Below are 8,470 nucleotides of genomic sequence, written 5' to 3'. Positions count from 1 at the left end.
CTGCAAAACAAATCCAAATCATCACCTAACAGCAGATGCTGCCTCCTATGTAGCAACCCTTTTAAATAAGTCATAATTGTTTTGTTCTTATTGTATTGTCAAGATCTTTAGCTGTTTAACATCCTAACTGACATCTGTAGATTCTTAAATTCAACTCAGTCAGTCATTTTCCTTGGACACACACTTTTGGCAAGATTAAGAATGTTAACACACACCCACACAGTTTCAACCTGCCTTTGTTCGCGCTGTACCTCTTAGTCATCGATGCAGATGTGAGATAGAAAAGTCTCTGAATAGTTACTAAGACTGGCAAAGCCATGAATGACTAATAACTAATAAATGAAAAATGGAGCCTAGTCTGCAAGCTAGTTCAGGAAGGCGTCTCGAGCAGCAGTGCGACATAACTCACTCACTTGTCATGTCATACCATAAGTTACCAAACACATCCTCCCAGTCTGGTAGTACATTTAAACTGTAAAATGTCCTTTCTTTAACCCTGACATGTCAGCGTCACTGCTGCCTGGTGTTTCAACCACTCCACTACCCCAGCATCCACCTGCAGACTCCATATGGATCTTTACTCATCACTGGCAGTTTCTCTGTATTATATTTGCACAGCATTCTGATTTGAAGCCCACACGCCAAAATCAAACTGCATTCTGATACTTTAAGTGATCCTTTTGAATGTGATTTCTCTGGGTGGAATAAATTAATAGTTACTGTTTATCTAATTTTGCACTTTTTTGTACCCTTATATGAAGTTAGCAAAGGTCCAAAATATATCACTATAAGCTACAAATAACAAGGCCAGTGAAAATTCACTTCATTTCAAAGACTATAACATTTTATTTTCCAAGACTGCAAGAGAGTTGTGTTTGTTTAAAAAAAATAGAGAGATAGAGAGACAGAAGGTAGCTGAGCCATATTTATGATATTTTCTGAATGTGGAGATATCTTTTCAACTGTATACCTTTTTTGATCCTTTCTAGCTGTCAGATTCAGAAAATATCATGCATATTGTTCAGCCAGTTTCCTGAACACGTTCTGTTACTTGGAATCCTAGCTCTAAAAGAAACATGTTTTACCTTGAGACTACCTTGTGGAACAGAAGATTACCATGAAATTATGAGGCCACTTGAGAGCAATTCACCGAATGACGCTTATTTATGGAGTCCTACATCACATCATTCACTTTATTCATTTCCTCTCGTTTGTTTTGGCACCAAGGACACAGCATGATTTAGAGTCTTCTTTTGAACCCTTTACAATCACCCTCTTCTAATTTTAAATTGCCAAAAATGCTGCAAAGCATGAAAGAAATATTCAGATCTTTACCAAGACTCAGATCAGGAAATTAGCCCAGTAACGGTAATCAATCAGATTTTAATATCTCCACATTACTACATCTGCAGATATTAAAATCTGATTGATTACTATTACTGTGCTAATTTCCTGATCTGAGTCTTGGTCTCTGAACAGTAAATTTTTGTGATGATGAAAAAAAAACAGCATGTGGTGATCGCAGAGAGTGCAGAGACAAAAGACAAAAATCACCTTTTAAATAAAAAAACAGTTGATGGTGATTGCATTCTCTTATCTGATTGATTTGACTAAATTTTTAAACTGATTTATCCAGCCTGTGTCCTTCCCCAAAGGACCAAATTTATGTTAAGCTAAAAGTCACCCCTGTGTGGTTAAATTTGAGCTCTGACTTGATTATTAAAAAGCAGCTCCAATCATTAAAAACACAAAGTGGCGTGTGCTCATGTTTAAATAATTTATTAATAAGAAGCCATACTTTACAGTGGTAAGATTCAAACATGCAGCTCAAGAGTATCTATCTATCTATCTATCTATCTATCTATCTATCTAAAAATATCTTCTTATTACTGTGATTAATAAGTTCCTTGTTGTTTCTTAGATGTATGATGTGTCTAATGTGTCTTTCATAAACTTCCTCATGTGAACCACTCTGGTTCAGATGTATGTTTTGCCCCCTAGCGACCATGGCTGTAGACTGTTACCACTGGTGCTGTTACTACAGTAACAATCTAATGCCACGGTCACCATGGAGACAGCAGGAGAAATATGATTGGCTGTGGTAACCACTGACGTCCTCTGTGGTTTTATGATGTTGGTGATGCAGCCTTCAGTAGTGCTGGGCTCCGACAGGAAACTTCACACAGTACAGCAGCATCTTCCCACTCAGCTTAATTCTTACAGTCACAAAGGTGAAATTTGTCACTCAGTGCAGAGGCTTGCCAGACGTCAGTAGCCATGACTGTAGACTGTTACTGTACTTTGGAGGAGTTTTAGCAGTAAGCAGTCTAGAGCCAAGGTATTGATGCACTGACTGATAAAATAGAGCACTAGCATATTATTCAATCTGGCTGCAGTGAGTAAAGTACTCGCATACCAGCCCATAACAGCATGCAGAAGGAAAGGTGGGGGTGCAGAGTAAGGGATATAGCATGCTGTTGCCCTTTGCTGAACAATGTAATGTCAGCCATAATTGCATTACATAAACAAGTCAAGGTGTTATGTGCAAAGGAAAATGAGCTCTTTGCAGTTTCTAGAATATTGCTTTGGCACATAGTATGAAATTAGCCAAATTAGATCATGCACTATGACACATTACTCCAGGAAACAAACAACATGGCCTTTCCTGCCAGAGGCCCTAGGCAATGCAAGGCCAGACTGGCGGTTTCATAGCTCTCTTGTGTTTGTGGTATTGATTTCCATGCCGATTATCTATGAGTCAGCCACAAGATAGAGATGGACGGAAGAATGGGGTGAATTGGCGGCTTATGCAAGCCCAGCTGAGTAACTCTCGGACTTACGTCAGCAGTCAGGAAATTTATGTACACTCAAGCGCTCATCGGATATTTGTGTATTGGCTGTTTGGCCTCTTTCAGACAGGGTAAAGTGGTTGGTGATGGTGATTTGTGTATTTTCACATAAACAGTTTCTCTTCTGGAGGAATCTAGAAATGTGTGGAGAAAAAAAGGGAAAAGCACTGTGAGTGAGGATAGTGCAGAAGTTGGTGTTGAAGCCCAATCAGAGGTTACCACTGACTTCAGCTTGTTCCTGCATCATATTTATTTTTCTGTCTATCTCCAATGGGGTCACTGTCAGTACCTTACATTAGTTCTCACATTAATAACATTTATCAAAGTGTTAACTCTTACTCATATAGAGCAACAAATGTAAAAAATGTAAGAATATTTTGTGGGTTTCATTCATTCAAATGAGACCAATTAGTTTTAACGGAGTAGCTGGATTCTGTCACTGTCCATGGTCCTGAAGATCATCCAGTGACAGAGAAACACTGCTGGCCGAGTTTCTGCAGCTACGTCAGCCGTAAATATCCCCAGAGATGCGCGACTCTATTTTTAAGAGCCGCACACACGGTAGGCAGAGGTCAGAGAGTTTAAAAAGTAATTGGTGTTAAACTATGACGCAAAGCAGAACGAACACGGAGGACTGGGTAAAGGTTTTCCCAGGTCACGCTGAGAAAAATCTAAAACATCTGTTAATTTACTTTATTTTATTATTATTTTTTTTACATTAATAATTTTCTGGAGGATGAGAGACTCTACGGACACAAACCATCAGTGCTCGGCTCTTAGTACTGTACTGTCATATTCATCAGTGTCATTTACATGCAGTCAAATGCGGGTCAATTTTCAGACCATCTACAGGACAATGGACAGCGACACTAAACAAGTGCACTTGCCAAATCCTTTATAGCCCATATGGATACCTGGCGCAATTGAACATTAAAGCCAAAAACCTGTGGGAGATGTTATTGGACCATTCACATTTTAATTCTTGTCATGCCCCCTTCCAGGAGTTACCTTGGGGAGTTTTCATCAGACCCCCCAGGCCTTCCCACCCCCTCACCTCTCTCCTAGTATGGAGACACATCGCAATGCAGGTGGCAGATGTATATAGGCGGCTCGCTCTGTGTCTTTAAAGCCCTCCGTTGTGTGATTGGAAGTCGTCTGCATGTGCGCAGGAATGACGCAAAATTGACTTCATCTCAAGAATACGTCACGATGTCATTTTACCATGAGGGGGGGAAAAGGGAAAACTGGCGAACTATAGAGAGGATCTCCGCCTGAATAATAGGTCACTGTATTTAAAGTACGTCTTTCATACGTCAGGTATGCATACAACGTTAAGCTCACCGACTGGCACCTTAAGATTTACGCTATGATGCTCGTTATAAATAAGATCATCTTGAATCTAATAGTCATGCCTTCACGTTGTTCTGTATCGCCCTGATTACACAGACTGGTCTTTGGTGTTAATAACTACGAAAAAAAAAAAAACAAAACAGGCGGTTCTGATACGTCCCACAAAGAATGATTCCCTACAGGGGAAAAGAAGAAAAAGGGGAACAAAGAAAAAAGGATTCATCCTCTTGTCGTGATTCGCTTACTATCTGCGGGGATCCAACCTGGTTAACATGCAATCAACGTAGCCTACACCCTACAAGACATTCTCCTCTTTTTTTCCACAGTTGTCACTGCCCATGTGCGCCAAAGTGACTCACACTGCAGTAACTTTCAGCCTCTGTAGTCTACCGTATATTCACAAAAAGACACGCAGTGGAAAATTATGTGAAAGGCTACATAGAGTGATGTTACACTAATTTAACGAGCTCGTCACTATTTCGAATTTCTTGCTACATGTGGTTCGAGACAACTAAAACTGACATAATGAAAAGAGAGAGGAAAAAAAACTTACCTTTAGACTTCACTGGCGCAGCTGAGGTTTCTTTAGTTCAAGACTTGATCAAACTGTAAAGAAAACACAGGTTTTGCCATTCCCACCTCGTAAAATTATAACGTGATGGCGGCAAACGTGTTTATATATAAGAGTCATATCCTAACCTCAACCTCGGCACTACTGCGTAATTTTCGGCAAACTAAATTAAATGTGTTTTTTTTTTTTCAATGTCTCTCAGCATCTCGCTCTTCCACCTCAGTATCGCATGAAATTCAGCGGGCTGTCCCGGCGATCTGCTCTTATAGACATCCCGTAGTACTAGTAATGGAGATGGGAGGGGATACTCATTCATTCAGAAGCATCACCTACATGGCCGTCGTACGTGGACTCTTACGTCATCGAGAAAATTTAGTCAACAGGAGGACGCTCAGGGTTCCGCGAGGGAAGGAAGGAAGGGGTGGGGGGAAAGGAAAGCATGATAAGGGGTCGGGGAAAAACACTTTCTTTCTGGTGGGTACAGTAATACCACCCTCTGATACAGCTTGTACTTTTCGGGTATGTTTTAGACCAGTGTTGTAATTGTCCTCCAGGAAATTGTTCTGGAAGTGCACAAGCCTGTTTGCGACAGAGAGGTGTGAGCAAGACATCTCGCAGGAGAGGGGGAAAAGTTGTTTCCTATAAAACTATATTAATCTGTTTGACTCTTATGTCTCATCTTTGCCTGTGCCAAGTAGCTGATCCTTAACATAGTTCATCCTTTGAACCAGTTTTATAAAAAGCACCCTCCTCTCCTCATTAGAGTATAATTACAAAGATCCAAGTGATCTTTGCCATTTGTGAATCATCTCAAGGAGGCACAACGGAGCTACTGTACTTTAGATCAAGGCAGAAATGGAGCTTGAGTGGAGATTGTGGTATGAACCTGTTTGATGTGTCATTTTTTATGTCATACAATTACAATTACAAGGTGGCTCCATTCTAGGTTGGAGTAACAGAAAGGTATTTAGTGGATTATTGTCAGCACACCTAATAGTTAATGTCTCTAAATAACCTACAGACGTGTCTGTAGTTTTGAGACACACATGATTAAGTCAGAATGCACAAATTCAGCAGTTCTGTAGTGTTTCAAGTATATGAACAACATTAGATACTTGGACCTTCTGGTTTAGTTTATAATACGGTTCCCTTAACAGAAAGATTGTAATCTTAATATTAAGCTATCTGACTTATTATCACCTCCATCTTCTCTTCTAAAATACTTCCTCTTCTTTTGACACTCCTCTCAGCTGATTCCAGATGTGTTTTTTCCTGATATCGAACTCTATCAAAGAGAGCATAGAGGCAGAAAAAAACAGATTTTGACTGTGGTTTGTTAAAAGACACGATCACAAAGTTGTGTTGCGTAAATATTTCCAAATTAATTGAGCAAAGTTGTGGCAGTAGTTGGACTTTTACATTATCATTAACTTATAATGACTTAAAGGACAGACATGCTGCAGATGTGTGTAGGAGGTGTACAGGAGCTACTGACGGCTAGACAGCAAGCCTTCGTCATGCTAAAAACGACATTCTAATGAGGCAAAAAGGTGTCGTGATCCTTGTAAATATGTTTCTATCTTCGCAATGGCGTCCCTTTTTTCTTTCCTTCTTCTCTCACATTCATCTCTCCTTCTCATAGGTGGTATTCTTTCACTGGCTGCTGATGGCTGATTTTCAATGTGTGAGTGTACAAGCAAGAAAACTGCAGTTAACAGAAGAGGGAGGGAGTGACAGTGATGATTCACTAGTTTAGTGTGTGAAAGAAAGAGCGGGGGGGGGGGGGGGGGGGGGCACAAATATAAGGATTAAAGGATGAGAGTTAGTGCTGGTGAACAAAGGTGTTATGGAGACACGTGATATCGCAGGTTAGGACAGTATATGAGTGATAGCAGACCTGTGAGTTCATCACGCAGAGCGCACCAAATTGCAGATAATCAAGTAAACAATGAGTTAAATGTATTTTTTCGTTGTTGTTTGCTTGTGTGTGTGTATGTGTGTGTGTCTGTGTTTGTAATAAATCAGCAGGAAATCTTTAAAGATGAAAAACCCGAGTCAACAATATAAAAAACTATAATAAGCGAATCAATTCTTCACTGATACTGTGTAAGCATTATGATCTCCATAAAAATGGTACAGTATTTTTCATATCACTCTTATTTGTGCTGCCTCACTGCGGTTTTATTAATGCCTAACATCAATCCCATATGCTTTCTTTTTAAAAACTGGAGAGAAAAAACACACTGCAAAGTCTGCATGCTATGAGACTTTATTTTTTGTCGTTTTGCCTCTTTACACTACCACAGTGGATTTTATATAAAGGTATTGAGATGCGATTGAAGTGGAGACTTTAAATCAAAGGGGATACCAAAGTACTGCATGTTTATACCACTGTTTAGGAATGACCACCATTTTAATGCACAGTTCCCCATTTTAAGCCCAAAAGTAATTGACTAACCAGTTTCATTGCCAGATTAGGTCTGTTCCTTCATATATTTTTTTTATGACAATTTAAGGCAATAAAAGATCGGAATTGATTCAAAGTCTTGAACTTGGATCTTTTTTGCTGAAACTCTCAATATCAGGTCTAAAGAGATGTCGATGCAAGTGAAGGAGGCCAGAATTAGACTGAAAAATCAAGATAAACATATCAGACAGACCGTTGAAACTTAAGAAGATGCAAAATAAGCAGTCTTGTACATTCTTGGAGGTCAGTTTCATGGTCATTTTAATTGTCAACGTCCACTATCAACCCTTTAATGAAAATGGAAATACAGAGAGTTGAGTTAAATGCTGTAAAACCAAACAGATGGCAAATTTCTCAAGAAATGGGATATTCTTAATGCCCAGTTGGTCACCTGATCTCAGCCCAATAAAGCATGCTTTTCAGTTAATAAATATAAAACTGAATTCAGAAAGACCCACAAACAAGCAGCAACTGAAGGTAGCTGCAATAAAGCCTTAGCAGAGCTGTGCAATAGATGAAACACAGGGTGTAGTAATGTCCACAAGTTCTAATCTTCAGGCAATCATTGATTGCTTAGGATTTTCTCCCAAGAATGTCAGATTGTCCAATTAAATTTTCAGTATCTGAAATTGTTTTAAAAATGTGTTAAAATGGCTGTAATTCTAAACAGTCAATGCAAAGCGTTTTCTAAAACTCCTTGCATTAAAGCTGAAGGTCTGCATTTCAGTCGCATCTTGATTGTATAAAGTAAATTCCAGTGTGGTAGTGTACAAAGGCAAAATGACAAAAAACAGAGGAGTTGACTCTGATATCCGTGGACACTTGTAGAGAAATTCACAAATTTATTCTATGACTTTAACAAAGAAACTGTATTTAATCAGGTCAGTGTCTGAATCGTTGCTGATAGCTGCCAACTAAGTCATGTGATATGAAGCAGTTAAAAAGCAGTTTGAAAATCCCATCCATCTTCTCCCGCTTTATCCGGGGCCGGGTCACGAGGGCAGCAGCCTAAGCAGAGAAGCCCAGACCTCCCTCTCCCCAGCCACCTCCTCCAGCTTGTCTGGGGGAACACCAAGGCGTTCCCAGGCCAGCCGAGAGATATAATCTCTCCAGGGTGTCCTGGGTCTGCCCCGGGGCCTCCTCCCGGTGGGGCATGCCCGGAACACCTCACCCAGGAGGCGCCCAGGAGGCATCCTTGTCAGATGCCCGAACCACCTCAGCTTGCTCCTTTCG

The sequence above is a fragment of the Pelmatolapia mariae genome, linkage group LG14, assembly GCF_036321145.2.
Source record: "Pelmatolapia mariae isolate MD_Pm_ZW linkage group LG14, Pm_UMD_F_2, whole genome shotgun sequence".
NCBI classification, from domain to species: Eukaryota; Metazoa; Chordata; class Actinopteri; order Cichliformes; family Cichlidae; genus Pelmatolapia; species Pelmatolapia mariae.
The sequence above is the reverse complement of the archived record's forward strand: the minus strand, read 5'-3'. Positions refer to the sequence as shown.